At 35.8% G+C, this 19,030-nt stretch overlaps 1 protein-coding gene across 2 annotated transcripts in view; it reads left to right on the forward strand.

Annotated features, from left to right (window-relative positions):
- cntnap2a (contactin associated protein 2a) overlaps positions 1-19,030 on the forward strand; it is a 266,864-nt gene that overhangs the window by 40,869 nt on the left and 206,965 nt on the right. The gene's annotated exons all lie outside the window — the stretch shown is intronic.

The raw sequence follows: 19,030 nt of genomic DNA on the forward strand, positions 1-19,030 counted from the left end.
AAAGATACCGCAGAATATATATGTCCAAATAACACATTAATCACTGAAGACTTTTCATCAAATAAATGTATTTCTCTGACATGTTTTATGTACAACAGTCCAATTTGGACTCTGTTGCTATTAAACAGGTGCCAGGTTCTTTGCAAGCAATCATAGAAAATGTGAAATATTTAATTAGATGTTTTTGCCTCATAGAGACAAGCGACCAAACTTATTAAATTAAATACATGTTTGCCCTTTACCTTGAAAAATTTTAAACCTGTACAAGAACAAGTAGGATATTCATCAATTACGTCTTAAATCTTTGTGGAATGGAAAGTTTAATTATGAAGGAAAACTTATCAATTACATCTACTCAGTTTCTTTTTTTTTAATTTGGCTAAAAGTAGACAAATTCTTGATAAATACAACTCCATCTACAGATTTTGTTTTTTCTTGAAATTCCATGTAAAGGAGCATCCACACCATTTGCTTAGCTTGTAACAGCAGTCCACAGTGAATGCTGAGGAGCTAAAATGAAAACAACACAGATGGCGCTCCACTCTGTTCATTAGTGGTGGATTATAGTGCAAAGAGGCGGAATAGTAAGTTGTTACCAGCTACATTTTATGTGCAAAGCTGCCATTTTCGTAAAGCCGACAATAGAACTAAACCTAGTGTAATATGACAAGGAGGAAGTGGGGAAAAACAAAATAAATAAGAAAACATTGAGAGAAAATTATGACGTGACCCTATAATTCACAGAGCAGTGTCATTTTGTAAAGGGGTTCTTCTTTCATACTGATCGGCGGCTTTTAGCTCAGTCTTGAACAGATGGATGGCTATCCTGTCTTTGATTGCTGTGGGAGTATCAGCTGAAGAGCATGATGGTCGAAGTTTAATGAATGTCAATTTTGACTTGAGCCTTGATCAAGCTTTGAGGAGTTTTGCACACTTTTATACCAAGGTGGGAACTTGGCTTTACGTGTGCTTTGCTCAATGAAGTGCTAAACTGTTGATGCACATAGCATGCAATAAAAATGAGCACAGAAGAGTTGGTTCCGCATTCAGTGTTGAAGCCCATTGAGAAGGCAAGTGCAGTTTCAGATCACCTGCTGGCCTGCAGCTTTAAGCAATGGACTGATTTACTATGATGTGGACCAGTTCCTGCTTTGAATCACTTGACTCTCTTTAATGACTGGATCATTTTGTGCTACAAATTTCTGAATTTCTAGCTTTCACATAAAAAAAGCAACTCTATATCCAATGTAATCCTTAGAGATTTTGTTATGGGGTGCTGCTTGTGAAATCAGTCAAAAATGAATAGCAATGATTTTGGTTATTTAGCAGTGTCAAAAAAGGAACTAAGAAAATCAAGCTACCCCTTATCTATAAGCGTCACAGTTCCAAACTAAATATTTAATTAAAAAGAAACATTTGACTAAAAAAATAAATATTTAGCTCCCAGACTAAATATTTCAGCAAAATTCTTTGCATTTGCTGGAATCAGATTCTATTATTCACTCAAAAATAACATAAATGTATGTTATTTTCTCTCAAAACATTGATAATATTTTAGTTAAATATAAGATTAGCTATTCAGATTTTTCTATAAACATGTCTTTTTTGTAAGAAATGGTTTTTTGAATAAAGTTTTTAGGTCTGGCGGTTTATCTTATATTCATTTTAGCCAAGTCTTTCGCAGTAGCTTGTTCTAGCATGTCTAACCTGAAGTAAAACTTAGTTGTTGTTTTTTTGTTGTTTGTTTGTTTTTTTTTATAGAAGGGGATCAAGCAGCTGTGATCGTAAGTTTCTTTTCAGTAGCAGTTTGACTATATGGACTAAAATTACCAGTTAACTTGTACTATTGGAAGATTATTCAAAAATTTCCAAACAATTAAATGTAGTCATTAAATGTTTTTTTATTTTTATTTAATTTTTTTGAAAGAAATCTTCACTGTGACATGTGAAAATCCTGACTGCAATTCTGTAACATTTTCCTGAAGGCAATTAGATTCACTATTTTGTCAAACTCACTGTTATGCAGTAAAGTAAATTGACATCCCTTTCAGTTTTAAGAATTACTGCTTGTCTGTGTTCTCTTTTTTTTCAGCCGTAGCAGATCAAAGAGCAGATTTGTCATCGATATAGAGTAATAAAATACGTTTCTGCACCTCTAAGATATGACATTCAGCGTCTTTACGACAGTGGCAGTTGGATTTTCTTGTAGAAGAAAAATGGTAGTCTCCTGATATTTGACTAGGGTTGTACCCCAGTCGGGCAGGCTTTGGTCAAGATCTCTTTGGTTTTCTGCCTTCCAACACATGTGAGTTATAATTCTTGCATGACAATTCACTCTAGGGGTGCTTCTGAAAAGAGTGAATGAAATCCCTCTGCAGTTTTACCCCAGAAATTGGTATATTGATAAATGGCAAATGTGCAAGCAGGATGGGTTTAGGTGGGGGAATAAAACAAAAAGGAGTTGTTTGTCAGGTAGTACAAAAGAAAAACGTCCAGTCACAAATATGTTAAATTAACTGTAAGTGAACCGAACCCTGTCTTATGTTCAGGTCTTTTTCTGACCTTTTTTAGATCCCTCTTTTCATTCCACTTCTTTCTGTTTTACTTTTTCTCTTCCTTTTGTCTCTGAGGACCTCTGTGGTTGTGCATACATTTTGAGTAATCCAGTTGTGCCATGAAAGTTGCAAGAAAGAAGAGGGATGGAAATATGGTGTGTCATGCTCACCCTTGTTCCTTGAATTATTATTCCGTCTTGTTTTTTCACTCTCTCTTGTCTTGGTAACATTCCTATACAGATGGGAAGAGGCAGTGAAGGAAACAAAGCAACAGAAACAGAAGAAACATAAGAAAAGGCAGATGGACTGTAAAAGAATAATGGCAGACATGAAAAGAATGCAGATCGATGAATTTGATGAGCAGTGCAGAGAGTGTGAGAATGAAGAGTGAATGAGGGCAGCAAACTGATCTAATCACATCCACTTTGATAGGAGAAACACTGACAGGCTCATGATGGACATTGAACTTCATTCGACAACAAACCAAATAGGATGAATATTAAGCAGGCTTGCAGTGTTTTATTTTGTGTTTCCATTTGCTTAGGTTGTTGTTGCTGTTCTCTGGTGATACGCTCAATTAGCACTCAATTACCCACTTGGACACCAGTAAGAGTGGAAAGTCTTGCATCAGGACACATGGCCCATTTATTCATGTTATGCAGGCATACTCTGTGGTTTATTAGACTGTATAGAGGTGCTGAGTAATACTTTTATAAAATGGAGGCAGAGATATTATATTCCAGACACGGTTTTTATGTGACGATTGCAATCAGAAGGGCATCACCTGGTGTTCGCCGTGGCTTTCAGATGGTTTTTTGGGGGGCATTTTTGGATCTCACAAATAAAGGTGTGCCTTGTAGATCTGGACTTTCACTCAGACAGAATAAAGGCCTCTGCATGGTCAGGACAAACTGTCAAAATCTGTTCTCATTGTCGCAGTTGCTTGAGAAAAATCACATAATTTTGTGTTCAGTTTAATTTCATCCACCACTTCTTGTCACAACACTCCTGGTGAACTCAGTAAGTGAAGCTATTGTGTGATTGGTCAGAATTTCACGGGTATGTTTGTTTATACAGGGATATTTATTTTTGCACTACTGCAAAAATACATATCCCCTAACCACATGACAGCATGTCAGCTGTTTGGCTTTGGGCTGATATGCTGGGCCATTAACTTATCAATATGCTTCTGTCCTATACTGGGTCACTGTCCTTATGCAAGATACAATTTCATCCCACTTTATATTGCTATGTTGTTTTTTTGAGTTCTTTTTTAAGGATTGATGTGTATTTAGTTCTTTGGCTCTTCACTTGAACTCTGGCCATTTTCCTGGGGCAAAACATTCCGTATGTGGGTCCACAATGTTACATTCTTATTTTGAAACTCAAATGACCAGATTCATTTCTTCTTTGTTTGCTGAGTCGACTTCACAGTAATGGTTTACTTCTGCAAAATGCAGCATTAGACAAAATCCTTATAAAAATAACTTAGAGAGACTCTGCTGATATGGTCCGTAAATGAAGAGATGTGAAGTTTATGAAGGAGCTTCAGGAAATGCTCTTTTCGAAACAATATAAATGGTAGACCACTATCTTGGCCTGTATTAATACCAGCAGATAAGCATGACTTAGAGCATTTCTGAATTTGTAATCAATAAACCTATTAAACATTTGATTTGAGATCAATAAGTCTTTAGTCTGTTGCACACACACTGTTGTTGGAGCTTCATGCTGATTCGTTGTGCTCTGTATCTCTTCTAGAGTTTGTGCTGGCACGTTTTGTAAGGATTTGGACACTCTTTGACAACTTACATTGAAGCAATTGAAAGTGTTCTCAACTTCCTTTTTCTTATTGCTTCCAGCTAGTTTCCCTTTCTTTCGGTCCTTTCTGTTTGATTATTCTGCAGAGTAAATCTTTAAGGCATCCAAGGGGCAATTTTGCTCTCAGGTGTTATCAGATGATGAAGTATCAGACATTCTTACATTGACACATAATATCAACAATATGTAGTGTGTGATAGATTTGATTGTTTCGAAATTGCTGTCTGAATATATGTTTTCATGACACCAGAAGACGTGGGTTCAGCATCTACCTAGACTTACAATCGTTTAAGTTTTAGGCTAACTAGCATTCAGAAAAGCATCTGCTGATGGGGTAAAGCTGAAACTGTAACAGTGAAGGAGATGTGGGAGGAATAGAGGGATGAGCAGTGCCACATGAGATTGTGATATTGACGGTACTAAGACATGCTTGTGGGCTCTAATTAGATGCCACTTATAGAAGGCAAAGAAGCTAGATTTTTTTTATTTTCCCAGATTATCTGTCCCATATCGTCACAACATAGTGACAGCCTCAACAAATGTGGAAAAAAATGGATATACTTTTGAAAAATTTACATAGTACATCTTGAAAAAGGGGTGGGAGAGTATCATGTAAAATTGACTTTTTTTTAGCTTTGCATCATCTAAAACATATGCCTGGGGTGTTGCTTTGATTCTTTCATGCTGGTTTGAGAAATCCTTTAATCTGCTTTGGCAGCCTTTTGGGGGTGTCACATGGCTCCTCCTCATAGCTGTAGTCTTCAAGCTGAGCTTCCGCCTCACAGCTCACACCTCCCCTGTGACTCTCCCACTTAACTCCTTCAAACTAGCAGCAGCAGGAATTTTTTAAAATGAGTAGATGGGCAAAACATTTTAAGAACTATATTGGCAAACATGTAAATGTCTTATTATATTAGTCTATGTTGGTTTTGAAGGTTTTATTGCTCTGATGTTTTGTAATCCGCATTCCCCTATCTCTTCCAATTACAAAACACATACAGTTTAATCATGTCTTATGTATATTGACACTTACATAACAACAAATGTGACATGCATATTAAAACACATATCTCATGCTCTTCTAATTTCCAAAGAAAACAGGGCAGGGGTTTCTTCCCTGATACTTTCTTTCTTATAATTGAAAGAAAGTATCAAAGTCCTTTGATGTCGGGTATGAAAAATCTTAACACTAGTCTTGTGTATTAATCACTGAGCGTCAGTAAATCAGTCTGTCAGCCTTATGCCGACATTCCTTTAGACAAATTATTCAAATTGCTTTAAGCGCCCTTTTCAAAGCCTACTCAGCATAAAATGATTCTGCCGACAGTGGCAGATTTATTCTGGACAATGGAAGCACCCCTGTTTTGCCAATTCACAAGGCTTAATCTGAAGATTGACTAAAATAAAAATTAAACACCGTACGTTGACTATGTTGCCAGAGGTATTTGCTCATCTGTCTTCCAACACATTCACTTGAGTGATAGCACATTCTTGATCCGTAGGGTTTATTGTGGATTTCAAGGGCATTCGATTATTTAAGCAAATTTTGATCCTACTTAAAAAAATGTAGGATCGAAAAGAGATGTTTCAAAATGGAGGACGAGAAACAAAAACTAACAAAAACAGACGGTTTGATGAAAACATTGAATTGAAAGAATTCAATTCAAGAGTCCTGGCCACATAAGGTCAGGACTCTGTGTGGCCCAGTCAAGTTCTTCCACTCCAGACTCACTAATTCATTTCTTTATAGACCTTGTGTTGTGCTCTGGTGCAAAACCATTCCCAAACCTTTCATACATTGTTAGAAGCATAATCTGAAGATATTATGAAGATACTATTTTTCAAAAGTATTGGTTTGCTGAAATATTAAAGATCCCTTGCTATGGAAATAACTTCTGGAAAACAGCCCACACACCATAATACCCATTTGCAGTAAACTTTATAGTTGTTGCAGTGGAGTCAGGCAAACACTGTTTTTCAGACATCTCCCAGATGTAGATTTATCTATTAGATTTACCAGGAAGAGAGGTGCAATACTCCACAGAAAATGTGTAGTCCATTGGTGGTGTGCTATAGACCATACTGCTTGCAGGCACCTGCTTGGCCATGGAAACCTGCTGCATGAAGCTTGCAATGCATTGTTCTTGAGAAAATATTAAGTACACAAGGTATTTGCAGATCTTTACTCCCTGATGCTAAAGAAAGTTGGTGACCTCTGTGTACAATGTGCCTCAGCATCTGCTGACCTCAAGCTTTGATTTTACTTCCCATTTGACTGGAATATTTAGTAGTAAGGGAATTTAACAGCTTAACTTGCTGGATAAGTCACTGTGTCATGCTTATAAGTTTATGAACTTTTAACCATGAAAGAGAACAGCTGAATTTAGATGACAGAACTTTCTGGTAGTAAAACATTACTGAAAAATGTTTAGCACAAATTTTGGATTTGGGCATTCATTGTTCTGTGCTGAACCCTAATGAACAACATATGTAAATTTTGATTCTTCTTCTAAGGGAAAAAAAACTGTTGTTTGCAGAGATACAGACAACAGTCTGCAGACACATTGTGAATTTTAAAGACAAACTTCTCTGGCCTTGGACAAAGTTTCTCATCTCACTGCCAGTCACCTCACATTTGCTTGTGGCAATGTAACCCTTCATTTCCATTGAGAGATTTTCTCCACTTTAGTTGCGTGCTGTTGCAGGATTAGATTTAGCTGCCATTACAAGAGGCCCCCATTGTTATTTGTCTTTTTTTATTCTATTGCTTATGTGTGTGTGCATGACCATGAATAATTTTGTTTTCAGTATATGGAACTGCTGGACTGCTGGTTCTTACATAATCAGAGTTTCTTTGATCAAACCATTTTCACAGATCCACCAGTTTCTCTTATAAAAGACGTCACTGGACCCAAAATACGTACAGGCATACACACAAACACGCACACACACAAATGCACAGTCTGTCTTTCTACCTTCTCAAGGACTTTGCATCAACTTTTGCATTGGCATAAGTCTAAACTCAACCTGAAATGAATTCACTTTACAATCCTGAACACCTAAACCAAAAACAGCACTCCTTATGCAACCCAGGCTTTGGGTCCCACAAGGAGCAGTCTGTCAGGAAAATGGTCCTTGCACTGAATCAGGGACAAGACCATACACACATATTCACTTGTGTTCATGTAGTTATGATCTAATATGTTTCTGTTATCTATTAAAGATGCCCACAAACACTCACACAGGGTTCCACGGTGCTTGACACTGACTCATTCCTATGTGAGGTTTGCATTCTCAAAGTTTGTTGCATCATATTCTCCAAACTTGGATTTCCCTCTCCCTCCTTCATTACTTAGACCCCCTCTGGACTGCCTGAGGTATTTTTCTACACTGTACCAGTATGCATATCCAAGTTAGTGAGAATGCACATCATCATATTCACAAGCATGGGTTGTGCAAACATCTAATCTTACTCCTGGAAGAAAATCTCCAACTGTGTGATTTCAGGAGGGCAAGTGACAATACATTCATGGAGTTATGAATCCTGCTAGTTCTAAAGCTCCTTTGTGGCATAATTATCACAGCCTAATATATGTGCCCAAATGTATTTGTGCGGTTCATGACTCTGCATATAATAAAACATGTATGTATTCAGATGTGTCTAATCACTAGCATTTTACCTAAGATCTGTGGGAATTTAGCTTTATATGTGGACAATAAGGACTGAGACGCCATGTTGGTTCATTGCACAGTAGGATATGTAGTTTCTCCCTCAGTGTCCGAACAAAGCAATCAAGGCTTTTTGATTGTAAACACAACAAAATGTAGTAATTTTTGTCCAAGTCTTGTCATTTTATTTGCAGAAATAGTAGTTAGACTTTAATGGACAATGTTCCTAAGCACACCACCAATTTGGTTACAAACTAGCTCAAGAACAACATACTCAATATTCTGGTTCTTAAATAATGTCCATTGTGTCACTGGGGTTGCAGCAGTGCCTGGTCATTTGTTATGTTACATTCCAGAGGTTTTTGAAAGAGCTACTTTTCCAGACACCAAAAAACATTTACTTATTGCAAAAATAAATAAATAATAATAGTTGAAACCCAAATGGTTTCAATTGTATTTTGCAGATTGAACCCCTTCAACCTCTTCATCTTGAAAATTGAGAGGGCGGAGGGAAGGTTAACTTTAGCAAGTTAAGTTACATTTGAATTCAAGATTACATAAAACTTTGATTTGTATTTGGCAAGTTTTCCAGAAGCAAAATATGGACAATCAGATGATGGAAATTCACATTATTTAGAGTAAAAAGTAGAAACGACACATGGCAGGACACACCCAATTTGGACACAAAACTGCAGTTTATAAGATGCGACGTCTAACTTGAACTCAGTATTTGTTGTTAATTTTATTTTCTCCCTGCCTTTATAAACTTGTCTGAATTTGACTGTCTATGAAATAAATTTGATATTAAAAATGCTTCTATGCAATTGTAATGATGTATTGTTTTGTCATGATAAAAAAAAATGTATGACAGGAGAATTTCAAATACTGTTCAGAATAATGTAAAATAGTTGCAATAACAAACTTTTTTTATCAAATTACAAAGCAAATGTGACTTACCTGAAAAATGTTCTGTTTCATCAATTAATTTAAAATATGAACTATATATTAGTAAGTTGTGGTGATGAAGAATAAAATAACTAGAGGGCAAAAAAAGCTCACCTCAGAAGCTTTATGTGTTGGCAGTGTATCTCTTAAACCGCAAAAGATTACCTTTGTTGAAGGGGAGAGACAATTTTACAAAGGATAGAATGAAAAGGTGACCTTTGATCTGAGACGGTGACGAAACAGAGGAATCTGAAAGAGAAGCTAAACCTTCCCTGACCGTTATAATTGCCATGCTTTGTTGGACAGATTGAGTGTAGTATTTTAGTTTTAAAATGGTATTGGTTAACATGTTTCATTTTATTTTATTTTTTTGGTTCTTAAGAACCAAAAAAATGTAAGTGTTATCCAATAGGGATGTATTTCTAACTACTCCCTATGTATTCCAAGGTTTCTACATTTAATGTGTTTTTCATAAGACACCAGAGAAAGTGCTGAAGTGACTGGAGAGTTTTCTTTATTAGCATGGATCAAATAGTGTAGTTCCTCCTGTAAACCATCTGTGTATAGCTACTCAATTGGTTCAAAGAAGTCTACCGCATCTTATTAGCTGAAAAGACGAACTCTGCTGTTTGGGACATATTTTTTGTAGAAACTCAAGGAGTGATAATGTTATCAATAACATGTATCGTTTTTTATTTCTCTCTCAGGATTTTTTTTTAGATCACAAACTGAAACAGCAATAATCTTAAATCTATAGGTTAAAGAAAAGTGGCACCCATACCATGCTGTCAACTTGGTGGTCTCTCAAGCAAGTTAGAACAGAAAAAATTTCTTTTATGTCAGCAAATGCTGCTGGCTCTAGTTTGTCGTATTAATGCAGCGGAGGGGTCCCTATTAATGCTGAGACTTTATTGATTCGACCAGACCCTCCGGCTAGAGATGAATGGCTCTCACATATTATCACAGCTCTGAAATGGGCCCTTACATATCTGTGACATTTCCACCATAGACGGCTGTAATTTCCAGAGCGTCACAACCCATCCCTTGCTCTTTTATTTTCACCCTCTTATCTTTTTTTTTTCCTTGTGCTCACTTACTACACTCCTTTCTACTTCCACCCTTGCCCTTTTCTGAGTTTCTGCTCTCGGCTACTCCCTGTTATCTGTCTCTCCTGGACCTTTCTTCCTCTTTTTTGAAAATTTTTTAGACTACCACTTCCCACTTTGTTTTTTCCCCCCCAGGATTTTATCTCTTATTTTCATCCCGTTATGAACATTTAGCACTTGGCTTAGTAAGTTTCTTTTAGCATTGTGTTCATTTTTAAGAGTACCTGTGTTTGTTTCTACTGCTCTGTTCTCTACTTGAGCTTGCACTGTCTCTCTCTCTTTCTGTCTCTCTCTCATCTGCTTCTTTCTACCTGTCTTTATCTGCGCCTGCTCTTAGCCATGACCCCAACCTCTCATTTGGTTCTGTTTTATTTATCTGTTTCAGTTTCTCCACCGTCTGTCTTTCTCAGGCTCTCTGCCTCTGCATTTCCCTCAGCAGCTCTTCTTTGTTTAGCACCCAGCAGACAAGGCTGCTGACAAAGGTGAGCGAGAGCATATTTAAAATGTCACTGGCAAAGTGACAAAAGGTCATATGGAAAGTAAGAGACTCCCAGCACAGTTTGGTCTGACTGCTAAATAGGCATTTCTTCCTTTTTTGCGTATGAGGGTGTGCATTTGTTGGTGGAGAAATGTTATAGGCTTACATTGGTATGCATGTCTGCATCTATCCAGAGGTGTGTGTCTCTCTGTCTGGCTATGTGTTTCTTAACTAGATGGGAAATTGTGTAAACTCTTTCCAAATCTCTAAAGACTATTCTCTGTATTTGTGCCTAAATTCACATACATTTGTTTGTATACTAAGATGCTCAGCTGAGAAAGCTAACATGTTGTGTCATTTTTGCTGGGGCTTACATTTGGGTAGAGCCGGAGTGTCTTCCAGCCTTGGCAACCCTGTCAGACAAATGCCAAGGGCTGTGAGGTAGTTTTAAACATGATGAACCACTTACAAGTCACATGGATCACTGTGGTTTAAATGTTAGTGCAAAATGTGTTGCTGTCAACATAAGCCCCAAAGCAAGAAGTTGTTAAAGTGTGTGTTTCAGGTCATGATCAGATTATAAAAGTCTTCAGTTCAAACGAGATGTTTCCTGATGCTGTAAGTGTGTGGTCTCTGCTTTGCTACAGCATTAATTCCAAAAACATACATCACCCCGCTTTATAATGGTTGTCTAAAATATTCCTGCAGCATAAGATGACTTTGTTTTTAATGTTTTGTGTCTTTAGAAAAAGGATTTGTAAGCTTTGTAAGGATTTGTAAGGATGTAGAAATAATTAGGTGATATAAGTGATTTTTTCCTAGTAATATTATACTATAAGGACATGTATCATCTTAAAATGCTATTATGTATAAATATTTTCCCTGCATTGATATTTTCTCTTCTGATTTATACAGTGTAATTATCTCTCCTCATCTGAACCATCCCTTATGTTAGAAAATGTAGATGTGTCTTTGCTATGCATGTGCTTCATTAAGTAGACGCCTACATAGTTGTACTGGTAAAGATTGGCTTCCTCTATTCACAACCTTTTTTGGGGGGGTTATTTCTCAAATGTAATTTAATATGCTGTAATTATTGAAAATTGTAGCATAATTAGTTAATTTGCCGCTCACTGATAATGGACTGTTTGTTGCAGATTCCTATCGAATTTGACAAAGTAAAAATGTAAGTGATAGTGTGTAGTTATGGTAAAGAGCACCTATGCAGTCTGAATAAATTAAAGATTGCGTAGATAGGGATAAAAAAGATGAGTTGTAATAAAAAAACACATCAACCTTTGTGGCCTGTACTGGAGCTCATGTGCATTCCAGATTTGAAAAACATTACTCAGTAGGTTAAAAGACAAATTTTGGGAATGAGGCAAAATGTTGTCACAGTACTGAGACACTGAAATTCAGCTATGGCAGTAATCAGAAAATTGCATAATATAGATTTCTCATGAACCCAAATGCGTATAAATTCTCCCCATCTATCTACTGGTATATTTGTTTTACCCTGAACTTACACTGTCAGGAATTATCCATTTTGCATTACTTTTGTTTTTCTTAAAGCTCTTTAAAGTGCACTTAAAGTTTGTGTCTTTTTTTTTTTCATTTTTTGCACTACCACTTGCAGTTCAGCATCTGTCTCATTTGCAGTTTGAGAAGTAGAATATCTTCTGTCTTGTCTACCTATGTCTGCAGGCCTTAACCTCTCTTTATCATCCTGAATGAAGTGGGACAATAATCCATCTCTTGGGGACAGGCATAGATCCATAATGCATGTGTATGCTGTTTGTGTGGTCTCTGATGTGAGTGCTTTTCCATTGACTTCCTAAGCTGTGCACTAAATGTCATTGTCATCCTGTTTCTCTTCTTCCCCTCCTTTGTCTTATTCCAGATCCAGGTTTATAAGTTAGAATCAACTTTTTGTTTGATACATGCTTAGCTATAACTATAATGGATAGATAAACAGGCCAGAATGATGGATGCACAGATAGGTGGATAGGCAGATAAGTTGGCAACACAGACAGATTCTATAGATGGATGGGCGGATAGATAGATAAATGGACATACAGGACTATAAATATATAGATATATAGACAGAGCTGGACCAGGAGAGGATGTCATCAATGTGTCAGCAGTTTTGATGAGTTGATGACAAAGATGACATTGTGGACAAGATGCCGGTCCTCTGCTTATCCTTGAGTCTTTCTATTTCTGCTTTCATTCTGCTGTCTACATTTTCCATGCATGTCTCCGTAACGAGGAATGTCTAATGACAAATAGAGAAAAATTGCACTGGCATCTTATAAAAAGCTTCTCTTTCATCAGTCTGCTGATTTTTTTTTATTTTAATTTTTTGTTGTTTCGCGTTGAAACATCTAATTCTAGAGTTATTGTGAGGTAGTTACATTTTCACAGAGGGCTTGATTGGTTTGGATGGCTTCTTTTCATTGAATTCATACAAAAAAAAATAAAAATAAATAAAAACTACATTTGTCTACATCTACACACTTATTTAAAAAGGAGCAATATGTCTTGAGGATATAGACATATCCATTCATCCCACCATCTTTACACATATTCTAAAGGGAGTTATAGTACAAATGGCAAAGAAAAAATCAACAGTAAACCAAACAGACACTCTTTCAGGCCTTCTTTGTATTTAAGTGGTTCTTTTTATTATAATTATTTCATTTTATGTGTTTTAGATAAGTACGGGTGTTGTATAACGGTCTTCTGTTCACATGGCTGCTCTGGCATTGTTGCTTAAATCTACTCTGCCAGATTAGTCATTCATCATAGATCTACCATAATTCTTAATTTCTGTTTTAAAGTCTCCCTGTCTCCTTAAGCAACTAGTTAACCGAGTTTATTCTGTTGCCTCAAATGTAATTCATTTATTGTAGTTCCACTTATTTGTTAATGTTCTGGCTTTGTCTTCAAAGAAAAACTTGGTCAAGTAAGATTTTCTGTCAAAAATAGAACATTTACTTCAGTTTTAAAAAGATTGCAAAAAAAGTGTAAGTGAAAGGTTACTGTTGCTAATTGATCCCTTGGGAACAAGACAAAGTGCCATCCGGTTTAACTGTTTGACCATGGTTTAGTGCCTGGGCGGTCAGCGCCTGTGACAAAGTGCACAGTTTGATACCTGATCCTCTTCTGCACGATGGGAGAAGGACGAATGACCCCACCAGCTGTCTGACAGAATCTCCCATTGCCATTTTCTGTAGCAAAGGGAGATGCTGTAAAATTTCCTCTTTTGAAAGACAAGGTCTTGGTGAACCTGACCTGCATGCCTTTCTGTCTCTCAGGAATTACCCCACATGACTCTGTCTTGCTACGACTCTTCAGTGCCTAAGGAAATATAATCAGGAACTAATGAAATGCACAATCCTCAACCTTTAAGAACATTTAGGATGTTGTTGCATAAAACATTAAAGAGCTGATCAAATTCAGTTATACTGACATTTATTCATACCCCTACTAGATTTAGATTTAATTTAACCATAAGTTGTTTTTTTTTTCCTTGCAAATGACACAGACATCTTCCAAAAGATAAAACATGATAGGAGAAAAACAAAGCAGCAGGCAGGGCCTCCAAAAGGTTCCCATAAATGCTATGATTCAAGATGGGGGCTTTCTCAATCAGATTACATAACTATAACCAGCTAGATCTTTTAAGCTAGTGTACCTCATTATTATTAACCCACTAGACACTGTAAATCCAGTCTCTAGTTTATAATTGTTTCATTACAAAAAATTTAGAATTATCACAAAACCAAGATTCCAATATCAACACTTTAAGGAGACTGAACTTTATGTTATCAACATTTTTTGTTTGTTTAGAACACAGAAATATACTGTAAAAATACTTGTGGTTCAAGTTTTTGTTTTATTAAGTATTGCATAATATTTACATGAAAATATTTACTCATTTGATGAATTATTTTGATGCATTAAATTGATTTACCAATGATTTACACATTTTAACTTTACAGAGATAAATATGGAAAATATTATCTACGTAACAATTACATGTAAAATGAATTTCCCAGATAGGATTTGGTAATGTTTTAGTTTTTTTTTATTTATTTTTTTACATGGACACAGGGTTGATGTAAAGTAAATAAATTAAGTGCTTCTAGGTAGCCTCGTTTTTTAAAGAGAAATCTAGATGATAAACTCAAAATTGTGAACATCTCTTTTGTCCCAGATTTCTTCAGGCGACAAACATTTCCTAAAAAAAATTTAAAAATGTAACAAATCATCATTGAAATGAATAAAGTAAAGCAAAATAAATAAAAAAAGTATAAAGCTTTATTTTTGGCATGCTGGGCTTTTTAAAATGCACTGCGTTGTAGAAAAAGCAACATGTTTTTGATAATCTGATTTATCCTAACCTAGTGACTCATATAACTGTTTAAGATTGCTTCCACATCATTGTATTGTTAACTACATATAGTGCTGTACTTGCTCAGTAGAAGACAGAAACTGATATAATGCACATGCATTATATCAGTTTGAAGGTTTGCTTATAACTACTAATGGATTCATACTGGTGCACATCCCACACAAACACAGATCCTTTGACTACAAGTGGCGTGAGACAAAGTAGGCCAACTGGCAACGTGTCAGATTTAGATTTGCTCTGTGTGACTGCATGTGTGTGCCTCTCTATATTTTTCTCTCTAAATGGGCTCAGTGTCACTGAGCCCGTGACCGGAACGTAATGAAGCGTAGTTGCTGTTAATCAGCAGGACATTACCATAGCAACACATGCCAAACACTACATGACACTTCTACAAATATTTGTCAGCAAAATCATCATGAGAGACAACCATATCACAAACACAAGAATTATTATTATTTTGGGTGGATTGGATAAAGACAAACATGGCTTTAATATTAGATAAGAACAGATTCAGTATTATCTATATTTCTTTTCTGTTCTCTTTTGCATCTTCTCTGCACTTTGGTTAAAGGAATTTTAACATGTATCAGATAACTGTATATAAAAAAAGCTTTCTGTCTTGTTTCTGTTTAAACAGAGGAATCTGTCTCTGACTCAAAACAGGCGAACACATGACAGAAGAAAATCAGTTGCTGACCAAAGTTTTAAAAATTAAAACGTGTAGGATTTATATTGTTATTTTAAATACATTGATTTGGATGAACACAAGGAATTGCTTTGCGATCATTTGTAATATGTCACATTACATTATCATTTTTTAAACAATAGTTATTGCTTCATTTTGCAGCATTGCAGCAGAAGTAATGCTATTCTTTAATCAAAACTCTGTTCTAAAAAACCTTTTCCTTTTCTCCTGCATGTTCTCGTCTTGCACACTTTTCCGTTGATGACTAAAGGTAAGTGTTTCATTTATTGACAATATTTTGAATTTGGGGATTTCTTTATAGAACTGAAACTGTTAAAAAAATATGATGGAAACCTGATTGTGGGACATTGAAAAATAAGCAGGAGATTTCATCCTTAGCAGCAATTATACACTTCAAGATAATTTTGTCATTCCCACAAACTTGCAGTGGGTGTTTTGTGATTCAACCTAAACTGATTAAGTCAGTATTATCACTTATGTCAAGCTGCAGTTCGGCATCTAATAAGGTTTTGATGACTTTGACTTAATTTTTCTTTAAGCTATCATGACTATCTGCTAAGAGGCAACCTGGTAATAATTCTCCAAGTACATTTATTTTACCTTCCAAGTCAAAGGTGATTAATAAGAGAGACAAATAGATAGTTCCCTATATTGGCTGGCTGTATTGCAGCTCTGTATTATTGCTTCAAATCTCCTTGTAGTGCTGTGGGGGTGTGACAGGTTAATTTTCTAAACTGTTCTTGACGACGTCACTCGCTGCATTTCCTTTCATGCTTTTCCAATTCGAGTAAATGCATTTGACAATTACACAGATTGTGAGAACTGAAATAAATGTGCCTTTTTTGATTAACCTGTTCAGCACCTGATCGATCAAATAACAACAATAACAAATGGGGGTGTTGCTAACTAATTAGTCTGTATTTATTTACAGACTAATTAGACAAATCTTTCCAAGACATGGGAAAAACAGCAATAGTTTCTGGAAAGGAACACACTTTGTGCATCCACAGAAAATGCAACAAAATATGTAAAAAATAAAAAATAAAAAAACAAAGCATAAACTTCAGAATGTTTTCTTTCCCCCCCTGTTATTTAAACACTTTTCAGTAATTATTACATTTGTTTAGCATGGATGATACATCACATCTTCTGAAGTTCCTTCTGTCTTTTTCTTGTCAGAATTTTGCTTATTTCTGGCTTGCTACCCAATCTCTTATGGGTAGCATAAGTGATTGGGTAGCTTGAAGACCAACGGAACTTGATCAATTTGGCTGGCAATCAGGAAGATGAGCATGGCAAATAATGTTTCAGCTATGTTTTAAATTACAATTTAGAATTATGCTAAAAATATAATTAAAATGTATGTTTTATATATATATATATATATATATATATATATATATATATATATATATATATATATATATATATATATATATATATATATAGCATTTTTAAAATCTTTCCTCCACCATTTTGAAGCCTCCACTTTGAAAAACACTACCCTAGGTATCTGCCTTGATGGCGTATGACAAGAGTTGACCATATCTCTCTGTGTGCTCTACATTTATATGTGCATTTATAACTTTCTGCTTTCTGTGTGCATCTGTGAGTGTGTCCAACTAAGTAATAGGTTAGATTAGTTGTGTCATATTCCTTTGCTTTGACCATGAATTACAAAATACCTTGAGCTTGCCATCGTATGACATTACACATTTATAGTGACCTTAATCGGACGTTCTTTGAATGAACTTATCAGCAACTTATTATTGTGGATGCAAGAAAGTAGAGCAGCTTGATGCTGAATCCTGTCACTTTCTCCTCCCTAATCTCACACTTCACTTTAATGAGGCACATTTGCAAGGTGAGAGATGAAACGTTTTCTAGTCCTTACACATCAACATGACAGCTATTAGAAGACACCAACAGCTGGTAGAAGGTGGAATCAGGAATGAAGAGGGGAGAAAGGAATGACAGACTGAAGCTGAAAGTAGAGGGAGAGAACAGGTTGGAGGAAATAGAGTGCAGTTATAGCAACAGAGTTCAGGTTGGGATGATCACCCTGATCCTTGAGCCATTCTCGTCCTTCACTGGATATGTCATTTTGTCAGCTTACGGAAGACTAAAAAAAGAGAAAAACTTTAAAAGCTTTCTCTGGAAGAAAAAAAAAAAAAAAGAACTGTACTGCCCTACAAAAGACTGCTGAAAATGTCAGTATTACCCTACTGGCTTTTGGTTTTACTCAATGAGCAGAAAGGCAGCAATTTATATTATTCTGTGCAAAAAGCATGTAAATGCTTCTACTTAATTTAGCAGGTGTTGTTACATTTTTTATTTTTTTTTGCTTTAGTGCTCCAAAACGGTGTGATGAAAGCCAAGAGCAGATTTGAAGCACATAACAAAAGCCTTATGTTAAGGGTTGTAGGTTGAGATCATTTCAGTGTATTTGTGCTCCACTGATTTGCAGAGAAAGTGACAAAGATTTTCTCCATCATCCAATAAAAGACACAAAGTGGTATTTTGGTAAATTTCCAAAAGGTTTTTATTATAATGCATATCTACCAGATTGTTGATTTTGAAGGGTTAACAAAGGGTTAACAAATTTGAAGTGTCAAAACACTTGCTGTGTATCATGCTGTTCTCTTGAAGTATTTTTAGTAGTGATGTGAGATTTCAGACCACCTCAGTGATACTTCTTTAGATATAATCCCAAAGTTTTGAGGATTCAGTGACGACCAGTGATTGAATAACAATATCATGTCATTATCATGATGGCTGGATTACTTTTGCAATTTGAGCTTGACTTTAATACACCGTGAGATGGTTGTATAAGAAAATCATTACAATTATTCATTGAGCATTACCACAGAGAAACTAAAGTTTAGACTTAAGTTCATATGAATGCTTGGAATAGACTGAGTTCTGGAAGGAGATTGATGGAACCATTGGTTGCGTGGTTTTTGCTAAATGTTGAAGTATAGCTGCATTTGTCAAATTGTGGGAACCATATGTCACAAAGTTGCTTTCAACGGCATCTTATTGGGCAGCAGGATATTTCTTTTACATTTCAATATTTGTGAGAGGAAGACTTTCTTTTTTGGGGGGTGCAAAAACATCCCTGTGAAGTCAGTTTTAGCTCGGTAGGATGTTAAATGTTTATTTAAATATTTTTTTTAACCTTTTCTCTGAAAACTGCTACAATTTAGAAATGTTTTTGTTAATATTTATTTATATCCAAAAAGCTTTTGAATGCTTCATACATTTCTCAGGTAAAAACACTCATGGCACAAAAAGCAGGATGTTATATTGTTTGAAAAACATTTCTTCTTTTGA

The sequence above is a fragment of the Poeciliopsis prolifica genome, unplaced genomic scaffold (assembly GCF_027474105.1).
Source record: "Poeciliopsis prolifica strain line A6 unplaced genomic scaffold, Auburn_PproV2 SCAFFOLD012, whole genome shotgun sequence".
Classification (NCBI taxonomy): Eukaryota; Metazoa; Chordata; class Actinopteri; order Cyprinodontiformes; family Poeciliidae; genus Poeciliopsis; species Poeciliopsis prolifica.